At 46.3% G+C, this 17,527-nt stretch overlaps 1 pseudogene; it reads right to left on the bottom strand.

The window, feature by feature from the left end:
- The window catches only part of LOC783434 (serine/threonine-protein kinase pim-1-like), a 118,986-nt pseudogene extending 108,955 nt beyond the window's left edge, over positions 1-10,031 (bottom strand).
- Positions 10,032-17,527: the final 7,496 nt, after the last annotated feature.

Below are 17,527 nucleotides of genomic sequence, written 5' to 3'. Positions count from 1 at the left end.
TGTTTCTGTGACTCTTTCTGAGCACTTCATGGCATTAGCTCCCAGCTACAAACCTAGGCCTAGAAGCCCTCCCATGCTTGCTGCTGTGTCTTTCTGCCATTACCCTAAAAGAAGAAAATGCCTGGACCAATAAGGATGAGGTCTCATGGAACCGAGTTGCCTCAGTTAGGTCCATCCAGGTCAGTTGAGTCCATCTTACTTGCAGATGCAGGAATGCAAAGCCATTCCAGCCAAAGTTAATGGAGCTGCCCAGTCAAGATCAGCCAACACTCCCCGCTGGTCATTCCACAGATGTGTGAGCTCAATAAATGCTTATTGCTACATGCACTGAAATTACGTGAAATTTAGTTACACTGAAATTGTTGACAGCAAAGTGTTGCGTATCAGTGGTCTCTATAGTTACCATCCCAGGTAAAAATTCCAGCCAATAAAAGGAAGCTCTCACACCACCTCCCTGCTCACCACAGCCCCTGCCCCTCCCCAACAGTTGCCCACCCACATGCAGTGAACGGACCATTGTCTCACCCACACAGATTAGAAATATTGCTGGTGGCCCCTTGGGGTCTTCTTCAGTCATTTCCCCAGGATGTAGACATGATTGAGTTCCCTAGGAGACCCAGGAAACCTGGATAACTGGACCACAACCTCTGCCCTAACAAAAAAGACCACCAAATAACCCAAATATGTCTTGTGCCTCTAAAGCTCTTTGGAATCACAAATAGTTGTATGCAGAGCCCTCAGTTGAGATCCCCAAGAGAAAAGAGAGCAATTTCAGGGAAGGCAGCAGGCTTGGTAGGTTTTTCTTATCAAAGGAGAATTTTGTCAACCATTCATTCTGCTTCAACTTCTTTGGCTAGTGGTGTTGCTGCCAGGGGGCGTTGTCTGAACCTGCAGCTGCTAGGTTGGTGAGCCAGCCAGCATCCTTGGTCGGGAACCATGATTTTTTTTTAACTAATTCTTATTGTTGTCCACTTCACAGTTTTGCTGCTGCGCTGTAGACCTGAGTATCAATTTTACTTGAAAATGCTGCAAAAACAAAAAGGTAATGCCACTTCCCACACTGTTTCAAAAGGTTTTTAAGTGGAAAAAGGTATTTAGTATTTTTAATAAGCATCTTCAATACTATTGAGTTGGTTTCTTTGTTCATATCACAAGATTAATTATGCTGTCAGACACTTTCAAGGCCTGCTTAACAAAGATTCAGTGATATAATGGTTTGCTTTGCACTGCCTTTTTTCTGCATAGCAATCACAATCAGCATTAGACAATTTAAAACCCTTTCACCAGCCGGAAGTTCTGAAGAGCCTTTTAATCAACAAAAGTAATTTTGCAAACAACTAGATACAGCATTTTTCATATTAACTAACTTGCATTTAAACTCTGCAGGCTTGATTCTTCCTGGGTCTCTGATTCCAGGAAACTGGGTTATTCCGATGGCCTAGAATTTAAAAGTGGGGATCACAACATATTGTCTGCCCTGGGAACCCCCCAATTTTCACATCCCATTTCTCTACTCTGCTTATTAAAATGATACCATTGGTATGCAAATGTAATTCATTCATTTTAATTATCTCTTTATATATATATATATATCTTATCTAATCCATTAAACTCTTTTTTAAAAAAAAATTTGGCTGCCCAGAGGGCTTCATCTTGCTATTTTTTGTAACAACAGCAATTTATGTTAGTATGTTGTGGTTTTATATAATTTTGTTTTAATTTGGTTATTTTTCTTTTTTGATTACTTGTGTCTTCCTGGACTGAGAGAATTCTACTATCATCGCTTTTGAGATTTTAAAATTCAAAATTTTTTGAGATTGAAAATAATCGAGTTGAAACCTGAATTCCCTGCTCACACAGTGGCACAGTGGCAGCCCCATACAAAACTGAAGGTTGTGAGGTTTGGTGCTTGGAAGATACTTTCTTTGGGAACCATCGCAGGGAGACAAACGTGCTTAGCTTTTTTAAAAATCAGGCAGGTTTTTAAAAATGAAACTAACCTGTTAATGACACCTTTAAAACATTCATTTTAAAAAAGAAAAAAAAAAAAAGAGGAAGGGATGGCCCAGCAGCATTGGTAATTTGTACGGTGGCTGTGTGTAGTAATTAGCAACTGCAGCAGTGGTGTCCACCCTCTAAACCTCTGTGTGTTTGACACTATTTCAGCCCTGGCGAGAAGTGACCCTGGGATCTGGAGCCACAGGACACAAGGAGCAAGTCCTGTCACAAGAAATAACAGGGTCAGGAGACGCAACTAATGAAGTCATAGCAACTGGTGTACCGAGCCAATCAGAAGAGGCGCCAATCTGTAAATGAGGATATAATTAGCAGAAAAAATAACATGCTTTGGTTGAATTCGAGGGGAGCCTGTAATGACTGGATATTGAGAAAGATTCCAAAAGATTAGAGCAAACATTATGCAACAAAGAATACCTAATTAGGGGAAAAAAGTGAATATGCCTTAATTAGAGGGAAGTACATGATTGAAAGACGCAGCGTTGTCTTTTAATATGAATGTAGTAATGAAGGTTAGTGCATAGCTCCTGGTTGGGCTGAGCCGAGCGCTCGGTGAATTAGCAGGAGCAGCACACACAGCTCTTCGCAGATGATGCTCTGTAGAGGGATGCTCACAGAGGCCCTGAGCCAGCTTTGCCCACTGAGGTGCCCACAGCAGAAGCTGGTCATAGCTGGTCATCTTGGCCCCAGAAGCCTCTTGCCTCCTGGGATATAAACACCCCCAAGACTTGTCATGGAGCTTAAAATGCACAAAATAAATCAATAATTGTGCAAAAAATATGTCCACGTGTCAGCATCTAGGAACCTTTGATAGTTTCCTTCCAGATGTATAACTGGCAAGGTTTGGATGTTGTTTAGAAAATTAAAACAGAGCCATCTTCCTTCCAGGTCAGCTAGTCCAAGCAGGTCCCTCTAGTCACCCCAGCAGGGATGTGGGAGTTTTTATGATCCATGACAATGAAAAAAGAATGTTATCAGCTACCCTTCCTTTACTGCAGCAGGCATTTCAGAATACAAGCCACTACTAATTTTTCCTCTAATAGACAAACTACATGTTATTTTACTTCCTCTCTTTTTCCCTTTTTCCCCGAACTGTTCTGAGTATTGATTTTCATTTATTTTACACGATTCTTAATTGTCATCATTAGCTATCTATGCCACATCCCCCTGTTTAAATATGCCCTGTCAATTTTTAAGCATATTTATAGATTAATTTAAATGTGTTTTTAAATTTATGACTGCATACCTTTGGTATGTTTGTAACATTAAAATACTTATGGTACAGAATTTTTTAATTAAAACTATTCATCAAAGGAAGTCCAGGTAGCGAGCATCTCTTGTGTGCGGTGGGGGTTCTGGCAGCCAGAGCAAGCAAAATAATAGGTCAATTAAAAAAAATCTAAAGATAGCGTTTGCAGAGACCCAATTGTTTAACGAGCATTTGCCAACCGATCCCCTCAAATTAAATTATGAACTTGCTTTTTTTAGTTATGGGCATCAGGGCTGCATGTGGCAGAAGGAAAGAGAAAGAGGCTGAGAAAGATAACTGCTCTTGCCTGGCTGCCTGCACACAGGGTTTGCTTCTTGGGGTCTGACTGGCTGGGCAACAGACACCCCTTTCTGGAAACTGACACTGGAAACTGCAGTCAAGTTCGCACTTCTTGTATCCAGGTGGCTCTGGTCTGCATGGCCATGCCAACTTTGTTTGGACCTCGTAAGACCCATAGCTTTACCCTGCCAGGCTTCACCTTGAGAACCTGCTCCTCTCTGCTGCTACTGAAATGGACTTTCTCACGGCAGTTACTGGCTAGAAAAAAAATCTCTTCTGTTCCTTGCCCACGTGTGCTCCTAACTCACTTTGCGGAAGTGTCAGCTGCCTGGAGAACAGGAGGACCATCTGAAACGAACAGTGCATCAAGGCTGCCCTTAGCTGGTGCTTCCCAGGGATGCTGCTGTGGCTGTTTCTGAACAGGAGCACTGGCCTGGAGGGCCACTCGGAGGAGGCAGACCGTGATTAGTTAAAAAGCCAAACCACATCCCAGAAGGCGGTTGTTGGGGCTCTGTGTCAAAGTCCTGGAAATAACCAGGTGCTCTGGGGCTCTCCAACCAGGAATGGGTAAAAAGAAAGGCTCAGCTTCATCCTACTCGGCCTACTGTCAGGTCAAAGGGTGGACTTGATGCTGGGTTTTTAAAATTCCTCATTCTTCCTGTCTTATTCTCTCTTGGGTAGACCATAAATTTTTGTATTTTCTTTTTATTTTCTAATAGTTGTCTTTTAAATTAGTAAATCATGGACCCAGGATCTTGATAATAAGTTTCATATTTCCTACACTTCAAAAATAGCATTTCCTAAAAGCAAAAGGGATGTTTTTTGTCAGTATCTATATTTTCATAATATTTGATCAGTATTTTTTCTATTTATCATTCTTACAATTTTTAGATTCACCTTCTTGTTTAGATTATCACAGACCCAACACAAATGAGAATGCTGCTTACAAACAGGATATGATTTTTCAACATAGCAAATTATTTATGATATTTCAAACATTTGGAATGGATAAAATTGACTTACACCCTACTGCTATTTTTATGTTTTATATTTAGCTGACTTTGGGGTGGAAATATTAGTGATAGGGCTAAATTTCAGTCCCTAAATACACAGCCTCAACAATAAAATGCTTTTCACAGTGTTCTAACATGAATTAGGTCGTATCAAATTTATTTTGAATCAAATGTTAGAAAAGTGAAACACTTCTATAAATTTGCCAGTTGGATATAGGGCAGCTGGGAGATTGCTCACTTGACTTCCTCACCAGGTTTGGGCCCTTTGGGGGGCATCCAGGGAGCAAAATCAGCTTACATATAAATATTTGGGTGGCCAATAGGAAAGCTGTTTCATGCACATCCTGCCATTCACTCCCTGATTTATTTCTGATGTGAGCTCTTATCAGAACGTCCCCACTGACAAGAGGGGGGCAAAGGCAGACCATAATAGAGATAGCTAATGGAGCAAGGTTACATTGAATTGGACCAAATCCTCCTTTTACCCGACTTTGAATGCTAAATGAATCACTCAGATTTATATGGAGGTGGGAGCTCCAGAAGGTCCTCATCAGGTCAAAATAGGGTTACAATTCAATAAAACGCGTGGCAATGCTTTATTGACTAATGAACCCACCGTGCCGCCAACTGCTGTATTTTACTGTCGTCGACCATAACTGCCTGGCAATTACACTGTGAGTGTTTGCTAAAGACGTGCCTGTCTTTCCCCAGATCTGGAAGCAGGTTCAGAGAAGAGAGGCTCTGGGAGGAAGCACGTCTCTCACCTCTCCCGAGTCTTCCGGGGACAGAAGCCAGGTACCAATAATAACAGTGCAAACAAGTTGATGCTGCTATTTTTAAATAAGCTGTTATTATTGACTAACAGAGGTTGCCGTGGGTGGGATGACAAAGACTGGGAGCCAGAGAGTTGCTGCAAAGACTTCCACTAGAGAGCTCGCTAATGAGAAGCAGCTAAGCGCAGAGTCAAATGCTGGTGGCCATCCTTTCTGCTCCATCTTCTCTGGAGAGCTGCTGGCTGGCGGCTCTGTTTGAGATCTCTTCACTCTTCAGTCTCTGCCATCCACCAAACATTTCGTCTGTGGACATGTCACATCATCAGGTAAGGTGAGGAGCTGATGGCAAGAAGAATGCCATGGCAGAGATGAGATTGACAACAATCAGGGGTATTTTTGGGTAGAAGGATCTTCCCTGGCTTCAAATGTAGAGCATGCTTCCTGCACACAGGGAAGTTTCAGGGTTGTACTCCTGGTCTGTGGCCACATTCACTTCCTCTCTGAAGTCTGTTTTCCTAGCAGCAAAAAAAAAAAAAAAATTGAAGACTGCGATCTCTAAGGGCCTTCTAGTGGGACATCCACAAGAGCCGGATTGATGGCACTCACTTCAGAAGATGATGCCCTGAAGGATGATGCCCCGGAGGTGTTGTTAGTTTCCGTGGCTTCAGTCCCTCCCACCAGTCAGGACACACCATCACGAATGTGTCACTTAATGCGTCCTCTGTTCTTACCAGAAGTAAGGCTGGTCCAACTCTACTCCATGGCCAGGTCAATGGGGAAATATCTACCTCTGTGGAGGGGGCCATTCACCTCTGCCCAAACTCCAAATGCAAAGTCCAGTGCTGGGGACATAATGGGAATTTGTGACACTCGGCGGAGAACTTTAGGTCCATAAACCATAGACAGTATGTAGTCGTTCATCTGTGACAGACATAATAGGAATAATCATCACTTAATAAGCAATCAAAGGCTAATTAAATGTTACTAATATACATTACAAAGATTCTTTTCATTTTTTTTTTCCTCACACTTCTTCAGAATACCCTTTGCGAGAGTGTAGAGGAAAAGATGCTGCACATGAATACTGAGGAAAATACTGGGGAAAAAAGTCTTCTTCAGTGGAGCTGAGGAAGAGCCATCACTCACTCCTTGACATCCCTTCAGAAACTCTGCAGGCAGGTGGGTTCACAGAGCTGAAGTGGGGGCTGCACAGAATGACCTGGACATTCTGCAGACTTACAACCAGTGTGGCCAAGGTACTGCCCCACGCTGCCAGCCCCCATCCTGTGTGGCAGCCTCTCCCTGTGAAGACTCCATGCCTGATTCACCTGCGTGGCAGCAGGTACCGAGCTATGCAGTAAAAGTACTCTTTAAAAGCCTCTGAATCCCTTATACTTGGCGGCTTCTGACTCTGGGGGAGGGCCGTGCTCACCCCAGGGTGGGAGGACTCGGTGGGTATGCACAAAGATCCTTCGGGATCAAAGGACCTTCCCCTCGGTTGCTGGGAATGTTGGTAGTAGACAACTCTCTGCTGAATTCCTCTACAAAAATTACTCTCCTCTGAGGACAGTTGCCTCCTTGAGGTCATATGGCAGCCCTGGGGGATGCCCATGTCCAGTGACAAGTCAGGTGGGTATACAAAGGTAGGCAATTCCGAAGGTCCACCCCAGTTCCTGAGCTCCCTGTGGGGTTGGCCAAGGCTTGGGCATAACTGCCTTTCCAGTTCAACTTCTCCTTCTACTCAGTCCTGCTTTCCTCCCTGAAGCACTGGTTGATGCCAAGCACAGTATTGAATAAGCCTCCCGCCTAAAAATCTATGGCCCAGAGTCTATTTCCTGCTCCTCTACCCCAGAGCCCTGTATGGTGGCTGAGCTGCAAGTTCACTGTGTGAGGATTTGATCCAGACACTCAGTTCCTAGCCCACTGTGGCTCTGAGCTAGGCTCTCCAGACACAGACCTGAGCCAGAAAGGTCTCCTGAGAAAATGGTTCCTGCGAGAGCATCCTGAGTTGAGGTTTATAGGAGATGGAACGAACAGAATAGGGCAAGAGGAAGATTCCAGCAAGACGGGGTCTCAGGGACGTTCTAGTCTTGAATTCATGGGGAGAGTGTTCTGGAGCATAAACCACAACTGGAAGCCAATGCCTTTTATATCAGTCAATCATTGATTGTGGTTGTCATGGTGATAAGAATCAGGGCATAGCTTCTTGAGGGGTAGCTCCCATGGCAAAGAGCAGTTCTCCAGAGAAGGAGCAACTGAGAGCCGGTACCCTGGGGAACGGGTGGGCCCAGTGTCTACTCTACCACTTGTCCTTATGCCGGGAAAAAAGCTTGTCGCCCATGAGCTGTGTCCACCCTGGTCCCAGGAGACTCATTCCATTCATTTCCTGTCTGAACCATCATCACAGATGACTTAAGAGAAAGGATGCTCTTATATTTGCATGTTTAAAAAATTTTGTTTTGCAAGCCTTTTCTCATCTGCAGTCTCCTCTTTTCTTCACAACCACACTGAAGTAGGTAGAATCGGTGTTGCTATTCCATTTCACAGATGGGGAACACCAAGTCCTAAGAGAGGCCAGACCAAAAGTCACCCATTTTGAGGCAGAGGTGGGGCTCAACACAGCCCTCCAGTGTGTAACTCAGGGTACTGGAAATCAGGCAGGGATCCCTGGTGCCATCACCAGTGGAAGAGCCCATGATATTGTCTATGAAGTGCACAACCTGTGCAACTGTATCAAGCTACCCCGGGCCCACTCATACTGACCTGAGCTGGAGTCAGTCCACCCTAGAGACCATGGGGATTCCCCTCTAACCTGAGTCAGCCACTTTTCACTGGTCTATTGTACTCTACTCTGCCTCCCACTGTCTTCTTTTCCCTCTCAAAGTTTCTGCTTTTCAGAACTTCAGCTTGCAAGAGTTTTCAGCTTGTCACTATGGCTCTGGCTTTAACCAGACCTAACTCCCTAAAACCAGCCTGCTAATGGGCAGTCCCTGCCCCAACCCAACAACATTTTTCTTACTCTCCCATTCCTCAGAGTATATTGGCTCAGCTTATCTTTTGATGCTGGGTCAGAGGTCACAGGCCAGTTGACGGATTGTTGGACTTCTGATCTTCATCCAGACCCAGGTCACTGGGTGGGATTACCTGGTACAAAAGGGTGGCCAGTGCCCTTCACAGGGTCTGTGAGGGCAGACCTCTTTAGTGCACCAGGTCTGGATTGTCACCTCTTAGGGCATCAGGGGCAGATTGTGAACTGAAGCTCTTTCCAACTCTGAATTCTGTGATCGTAAGCCCCAAACCATACCCCTTAGAAAAAAACCACAAGGACAACTCACCATCTGGATGGCTGACCCATTTGCTGATATCTTCCTAGTCAAGCCACCAGGCTGTAGACAAGATCTCAGCAGGCTGTGCCCACAGACAGCATGCATCAGTGTCTCACATGGTTATCCATGGGATCAGTACATCTGGTGCCCTGGAGGGCGATGGGCTTCAGTGATAAACAGACAGATCTCTCTTGATAGAGAAGATGGAAAAAGAAGGTACTATTCAAAAGAAAGAAAGAAAAAAAAGACACTCAATTTGAGGTCAGAAGACCCACATTATGACATTGGCCGATCAAGGGATCCCTCCAAGCTGTCATTTCTTCACTTGAAAATGAGGACACCAGTTTGGAAATTGACCAGGTAGATGTTTGTGAAAGCCAGAGGTGGATGCTGGTACTCAGCACAGGTGCACGCAGTAGTCACATCTTCAGGGACATTCCTGTCTGGAATTAGCCTCTCCTGGGCTTGTGGTGGTGGTGGTGACACAGGGCCTTGCATCTTTCCTGTTTGCTCACTGCCCCTGCCACCTCCTACCTTCACTCCGTCACGGCTGAGTCTTGCTCCCTGGCCATGCAAACGGGCCGCTCCTTCTGGCCAGGAGCAACAGCCCTGAAGGACCCAGCTGCTCAGCTCCAACCTCCACCCCAGGGTTGTGTCCTGTACACCCACCATCTTGCCCCCCCTTTTTAAAGTTTGTTTCTTTTCAGAAGCCCACACAGTGTGAGGGGAGCCCTGCGTAGCTTCTACCTCTCTTATATACAGTAGCTTGTTTTATGACTTTGTTTTAAAAACTATTGGCTTAGGGTGCAATAACACAGATGTCTTTGCCTCACAAGAGAACCGTGAATTTCCACTTCTCTCTCCTCAGTGACAGCTCCATTACCTTCCATGGATAGTCTCTTCTTCGGCCCTGCAAAAAGCAGGGGGAAAATGGTGTTTCTCCCGCAATTGGCCCTTACCGCCAGGGCCACCGGATCAATAGCGCCGGCGCCCAGGCTCCCTCCGTGGGCCCTCTGCATCCTCGCACTCCGTCCTGTCGCAGCCTCCTGGTGGTGGAGGAACACCACGTCTGAATCCCCAGAGGAGTGCTAAAGCCATCACGAAAGAAAGATCTGTTTTCTTGCTTGCGTCCTGCAGGCGTTTCTGTAAGTGGTGGCAACCCAGTGGCGGGGAAACTTTGTGGGCTGCCTTCCTAAATCTTCACCTGCCTGACCTCAGCTTGACAACTTCTTAACAGGCGCAGAGAACAGTCAACGCTCCGTGCGGAGCGGAGCGCTCCATCAGCCTCTCCCGCAAATGTCGGGAGTCCGGGCTGGATGCGAAGTGGGAGAGCGGGAGGCAGATTTACACGCATATCACAGCGGGCACGCGGCGGAGTCAGCCTGTCTTGTGCTCACAGGCAGAACTCTTCCTGCTCAGTAGCGTGTCATACTGTCACGCTGCCTCTTCCCTGTGTGTAAAGTGGTAAGGTGTGAGTTTAATTAGCATAGAACAAAATTTCTTACTCTCTAATAATAACACCTTGAATTTTGATGTTACCTGCTCTCCAAGGAACTCAAAGCATTAAAACAAAAATGCATTTCTTCATTGTGTCTCATCTGACTCCAGAGAAAAGGGTCAGAGCCCCATTCCGCAGACAGGGAAACGGAGGCGGAGGGCTGTTCCTGGTTTACTAAAGCACTGAAGGAGCTTAACTGCCCTCTTTTATCTTAATAGTTGTCCTTCAGTTTTATGCAGAATGTATGAGTTTCAATTCCTTGAAAACAAGGATGAAGGGACTCATGTAGGGGCTGCAATAAGAGTGCCTTCAGACAGATGGCGGGTGACATTCACGAATGGGGTGGGTCGGGTGTACCCAGCGGGGAGTGGCCTGGCCTGGACAAACTAGAAGGGGGTACCTTCCCTTGCTCCAGATAAGTATTGGCACGCAAGACGACAAATCCAGCATCATCAAGTCTTCTGATACATGCATCTACAAATGTTGACACCCACTCCCCCAAAAAACTAGAAGATCCTCTCTTTTACAACGAATATGTGTCCTGTTGAGCACAGCCTCTAGTCCATGACTTTTAGACTAAGGTAGCGTTTGCACACTAAGACTAGCGTGCTAGCTTGTGGATGGCACGTTAGGGTAGATTGAGAAGCACACTGGCCCGAAACAGGTGGAGGCTCTGCTCCAACTGTAGTGTGAGATGCTGGGTCCCTGGGGCATGGCAGTGACATGCAAAGAAAGAGATGAAGCCCAAAGAGGTAGAGGAGAATGTGGCCCATTAAATGAAGGGAGAACCTCAGTTCAGTTCAGTGGCTCAGTCGTGTCCAACTCTTTGCAACCCCATGGACTGCAGCATGTCAGGCTTCCCTGCTGCTGCTGCTGCTGCTGCTGCTGCTGCTGCTGCTAAGTCACTTCAGTCGTGTCCGACTCTGTGTGACCCCATAGACGGCAGCCCACCATCACCAATTCCCAGAGTTTACTCAAACTCATGTCCACTGAGTCGGAGATACCATCCAACCATCTCATCCTCTGTCATCCCCTTCTCCTCCCGCCTTCAATCTTTCCCAGCATCAGGGTCTTCTCCAGTGAGTCAGTTCTTCACATCAGGTGGCCAAAGTATTGGAGTTTCAGCTTCAGCATCAGTTCTTCCAATGAATATTCAGGACTGATGTCCTTTAGGATGGACTGGTTGGATCTTGTTGCAGTCCAAGGGACTCTCAAGAGTCTTCTCCAACACCACAGTTCAGAAGCATCTGAACCTACCTACAAAGGTTCTAACTGGAGAGCCCAGGGTCAGGAGAGCAGTAGTACCTCTGCTGAGGACAGAATTGCTGAGAGAAGCCACTTATGAGATCTGGGACTGGGAAAGGTGACTGTGAGGGTTTCTGCATCAGGTACTCCCGGCAGAAAGAGGACAGATAGGGAGGGTTGCCTTGTGTCCTGTATGTTTGGGGGCTTCTTTGTTCTGAGCAAAGTATACATTATAAAATTTGTGAGGTCAATTTGGTCTTCAGCTTGAGGTCACTGACTTTTTATTTGGCCAGGTGAGCACCTGAAAAATAAATAAATATCCATAGCAACTGTCTCAATTTTGTTGAAGAAAAGATCTTCTCAAATTAGAATGTATCTCATGATAGTCCTTTAAAGGAAATAAAATTTGGCTTAATAAAAAACGTTATTCCTCGCACATGGGTCCATGGATTACTGTTTGCGAGCCACTACTCTGACCCTCCAGAAGTAGCTGAGAAGAAAAGACTTGGGCTGGGTTTTAGAAGCAGTCACAAGACAGGAGATTTGTGAGCTTGAGGAATCCCCAGCACCACTAAGACAGAGAGGCACAAAAAATAGCTGCTCTATTCTAAGACCCAGAGGATGTTCTCTGCCAAAGGCTTGGGGAAGAAAGAGCGAGGAGACAGAAGGAGCAGTGGGGGTGATGGGGTGGGTGAACCAGCCCTCACGGGAGGATGCGCTTGGCAGGATGAAAACAGTCCTTTGGCTCAATGGGCATCTTGAGTTGTCTGGAGCCCCATCCGATTCATTTTAGGGGCAGAGACAGAGCCTTCTGTGTCCCTATGAGAACAAAGGCTGGAGTTTGAGATGCAGGGACAGCCACCTTCCTCTGGATACCAAGAACAAGTAGGTGAACTCAGATGGGTAGCCGTAGGGGTTACACTGGTCCCCAGATACAGGAGGACAGTCCCACACAATCCATAAACTTAGACGGCTGCTTTCTGGGCAACCGTCTCTCTCTGCATTGGGCCTCTAGGCTGACATTGATGAAGATTCTCTGGACACCCAGGCAAGAGTCTTTCACTGGGATGAGGATTAACCATGGTTGTTAGTACTTGTGGAGGGGGAGCCCCCCCTCCCCTCACCAGAAGTGTGTGCTTCCTGGGGATTATGAGTTAATGCATCTCATAACGTTGTTGGCTTGTTGGCTTCTCCAGGTTTTGTGGTCTATTTGGAAGTTGTATTCCAGGGCTCCCACGAGCCACCTGGCTGCTGTTCCACTTGGATCAAGGTTTGCCATTAAATGCAATGAGGAGCTCGGGCCATTTATCATGGTGAATCCAGTGCCTAAATCTGGGAGGAAACGGTCATCGCTCCAAATCGGATCTGAGTCTCCCTGCCAGGAACCGAGTAGGGCTAGCTCTGCTGGATTTCTGGGCTGAGTTGTTATCTGTTTGTAAAAATGCGTGCTATTCATTTAACTCCTCTTCTGGATCTTATCCATCAGGCAATGAATTTCACTGGTTTGCATATTCATTCATTTGTTAAATGTTTACTGAACTCTTACTGTATACCAAACCTTGTACTTGTTACCATAATCAAGTAACATCCTTGTCTCATACTCCAGAGGAGACAGACATAAAACAGCAATGAGGTAATTTCAGAAAGTAATAAATGATCAGAAGAAAAAGCAAAGAGATTAATATTATAACAAACAACATAACCAAAAAATGAGCAAAAGACCTCAACAGACTTTTCTCCAAGGAAGACATACAGATGGCCAATAAACACATGAAAAGATGCTCAACATTGCTCATTACTAGAGAAAGGCAAATCAAAGCTACAAGGAGATATCACCTCACACTAATCAGAATCATCAACAAATCTACAAACTATAAATGCTGGAGAGGATGTGGAGAAAAGGGAACCCTCTTGCCCTGTTGGTAGGAATGTAAATTGAACAGCCACTATGGAGAACAGTATGGATAAGCCCTAAAAAACTAGGAATGTAACTACCATATGTCCCAGCAATCCCACTACTGGGCATATGCCCTGCGAAAACCACAATTCAAAAAGACACATGTACCCTAATGTTCATTGCAGCACTATTTACAACAGTACTATTTACCACTAGCACCACCTGGGAATTTAATTCTGTTCATCCCCTCTTATCCTCCCCACCCACCCATCACATTTGGCTTAGAGGGGAGGGCAGTCAGGTGTCAAATTTAAGACTATTGTACTTGAAAGACCCACATTTGACAAACACAGACTTCCAACCTAGAAGCCCTTCCTCCTCGTTGTTGAAGCAACCTAAATGTCCATCAACAGATGAACAGATAAATAAGTTGTGTTACATATGGACTATTACTCAGCAATAAAAAGGAATAAATGTGAATCAGTTAGACCAGGGTGATGGGCTTAGAGCCTGTAATACAGAGTGAAGTCAGTCAGAAAAACAAGTACCGTATATTAACACATGTATATGAAATCTAGAAAAATGATGCTGATGAGCCTATTTACAGGGCAGGAATAGAGATACAGACATAGAAAGCAGACTTGTGGACACAATGGGGAAAGGGGAGGGAGGGACAAGTTGAGAAAGCAGCATTGACATGTGTTCACTGCTGTGTGTAGAATAGCTAGCAGCTGGGAAGCTGCTATATGATACAGGGAGTCCAGCCTGGCACTCTGTGATAACTTAGAGGGGTATGATGGGGGTTGGGGTGGGAGGGATGTTCAAGGAGCATGGGATATACATATAGTTATGGTGGATTCACGTTGTTTTATGGTGGAAACGGACATAATATTGTAAAAACAATTATCTTCCAATTAAAAAATAAGAGAAAAGAGTGATTAGGCTTCTTTAAGACAGTTGTTGGAGATGATTCTTCTATAACAGGTAACAACTCAGCCCAGAAATCCAGCAGAGCTAGCCCTACTCAGTTCCTGGCAGGGAGACTCAGATCCAATTTGGAGCAATGACTGTTTCCTCCCAGATTTAGGGAGGTGGTATCTGAGAAGATCTGAATCCACTCAGGGCTGAGGGCCTGGGAGAAGATTATTCCAGGGGGAGATAACAGCAAGTGCCAAGTTTTTCTTGGAGGAATGAGCATGGCATGTTTGGGGAACAGACAGAAGGTCATCATGGCTGAAAGAGTCAAGCAAGGTGTGACTGGTGGAAGATGAGGTTGGAAGGAAGGTAGAACCCAGATAATGCAGAAGCTTACAGGTCATGCTGAGGCTTTGGGGTTTATCGTATTAGAGTTGTGAAGAAAAGCATTGAAGAGTTTTTAGCTATAAGGTGTATTAGTCAGGACAGGAGAGGTTGTGCTGCAGTAACTGATAATTCTGAAATTCCAAAAACTTAAAATAATTTCTTCCTCAGACCATAAGTACATCTTAAGTCAATGGAGGGGATGTGCTTCTCACTAAGTGTGTTAGTGGTCTTAGCTTGACAGACAATCCAGTTTTAAATGTTACTGGTTCCCATGTCTTGGAGAAGGCCAGTGGCACATCACCCACCGTCTTAAAGGTATACATTCAGGGACAGACATAGGCAACTTTCATCACTTTCCATTAACAAACTAGGTCACACATTGTTGCCTGTCCTCAGAAGGATGGGTTGCTAGCCTGAATGACTACCATCCAGGGCCCCTGCTGGTGGAGGAGAGTCCAGGGACCCAGCAACAGTCTCCGGTGTCCCTGCAATCATGGGCTCCATGGTGCAGTGTTCACCTTGTTTGAATCATTTTCCCTCTAAATAAGGCTAATCCAGCTATTTAGTTTAATCTCTAATGTAGTAGTAAAGACTGGAGTTATTGATTTAAATTTTTGCAAAACATTGGGATAGAGCTCTGAGAAAGCAGCTAAGGGGGAATCTTACTTAGTGCAAGATCTGGGCTTGAATATGACTCTGGGCTGTTGCTGGCTTGCTCCCTGCTTGTGAGCACCCACCTGCTGCCCACTTCCACAGCAGCCTGGAGAAGGTATTTGCCTGGATTGGGTGACCCCGACGATGGGGAAGATCAGACATCCCTGGAGAGTCCCCCCATTCTCCTTTTCTTCCATGGACTCTAAGATCCTCTAGGGGTCCCAGGACTGTGGCCACTGTGATATCTATGGTGTGGACATCCCTGCAGCTGGGGCTCCATTTTGCTGGCATCTCTTTCTTCAGCCTTGGTTTTCCCAGTTGAGTGGCTTCCTCATGCATCACACGGTCCACCTCTGAGGGCCCCTGCAGGCCTTTAGGTGCCAGAGGAGCGGCAGGAATCTCTGCCCTCCTGTCTGACCACTCACTGCTTGGACTTCACATAGAGCGGCCTTTCCCCTCTCCCCAAGCAGGGCAGGGGCTTTCCCCAGTGACCATCTGACTGAATTCTGTCTTCCCTCACTATGACTTCCCTGCCCAACTCCAGCTCAGCTGAGAGGTGAGGGGCCAAGTTGCCTGGTCCGCCAGCCCTGGCTGAGACCTCTGTCCTGTTCATCTTTCCTGAGGCTCTTATTCTCCTGTTGGGCCAAAAACCTTGTTCCCGAGTCTCATCTATAGCCTCCCTTCGGGCCCACCCTGAATTTCTTGGACTTGACCCTGCATTGTGAATAAATTCCCATGGGCATATTCTTTTAGTCTTTCATCCTGCTACATGCATTGCTAGCTGGCCATACCTCTTGTGCCTGGAACTGTAGGCAACAATCTTGAGTCATCTTTCTCTTGCCTCCTGTGGTCTGAGGCAGTTCAGAGCATTCAGTATGAACTCCTTGAAGCCTCACTGGTTTGCATTGTTTTGTGAAAGTGCAAAAACCTGAAGTTGGATGGGAAGAAACATCATCCTCTACAAGGCTTAGGGCAGAAGATGGTCTTAACCCTGGTAGGGAAAGCAGAATCCCTGAGCTCACCTCCTGGACCTCCCCTGACTTACGTGTCCTCCTGAGCCACTTCCCTTCTCCAGGCCTCAATTCCCTTCTGAACAACGAGGAGGAAGGGCTTCCAGGTTGGAAGTCTGTGTTTGTCAGATGTGGGTCTTTCAAGTACAATACTCTTAAATTTGACACCTGACTGCCCTCCCCTCTAAGCCAGGTGTGATGGGTGGGTGGGGAGGATAAGAGGGGATGAACAGGAGAATTAAGTTCCCAGGTGGCGCTAGTGGTAAAGAATTTGACTGCCAATGCAGGAGACACAAGAGATGTGGGTTCGATCTCTAGGTTGGGAAGATCCCCTGGAGGAGGAAATGGCAATGTACTCCAGTATTCTTGCCTGGAAAATTCCATGGACAGAGGAGCCTGATGGGCTACAGTCCATGGGGTCGCAGAGTTGGACAGAGCTGAGCACGCATGCACGTGACATTTGTACTCCCTGCAACTCTTCCCTGCCAAGCCTGACATCCCTCCCACTACCCCAGCTGATGCCCATATGTGGGGGTGCTGAGATGGGCTGCCCAGAGCCCCTTCCAGAGGAGGGGACATATTCCCCCAGCTGTTTGGAAAGGCTCCAACATTCAGCCCTCAGCTGGCAGCCCTTTCAGGAGCGCCTGCCTGAAGACCCAGCCCTGCCCATGGGTTAGCCTTTTTCCAGGTTTGATTGATCCAGGTAGGGGGTGTAAAGACCTCAGAATCCGGAATCCTCCACCCTGTTGGCTGAGGTCTCACTGCTCAGCACCCTCCCCTGCCCAGTCCTGCTTCTTTCCTCCCCTTCCTTGTCTTCCATGGGGATCCCAAGAGTGCTTATTAACAAACTCCCAGTCTGGAGCCCGCCTCCCAGGAAACCCCACCTGCGCCTGCCACAAGCAGCCTGTGAGGAGGAGAGAGGCCTGGGAAGGGGAGGAAGAGCCGTGGAGAGACACCTGCGGCAGATACGGCAGCCTCGTCCTATCTCCCGGCCCCTCTCTCGGCTTCCTGGTACCTGACCTGGGCCATCCTGCTAGACATGACTTCTGCTTTTCAGCCATGTCTACATGCTTGGGTCCAAACGAGCAAGTTCCACACTCTGGTCAAACAAGGAGTTGATTACATAGCCTTTCCATTCATCGGGGTGAGTGTTTTTTTAATTTATTTATTTTAATTGGAGGCTAATTACTTTACAATATTGTAGTGGTTTTTCCATACGTTGACATGAATCAGCCATGGGTATA

This window comes from Bos taurus, chromosome 18 (assembly GCF_002263795.3).
Source record: "Bos taurus isolate L1 Dominette 01449 registration number 42190680 breed Hereford chromosome 18, ARS-UCD2.0, whole genome shotgun sequence".
Taxonomy (NCBI): domain Eukaryota; kingdom Metazoa; phylum Chordata; class Mammalia; order Artiodactyla; family Bovidae; genus Bos; species Bos taurus.
This window is presented reverse-complemented; position numbering and strand designations above follow the sequence as displayed.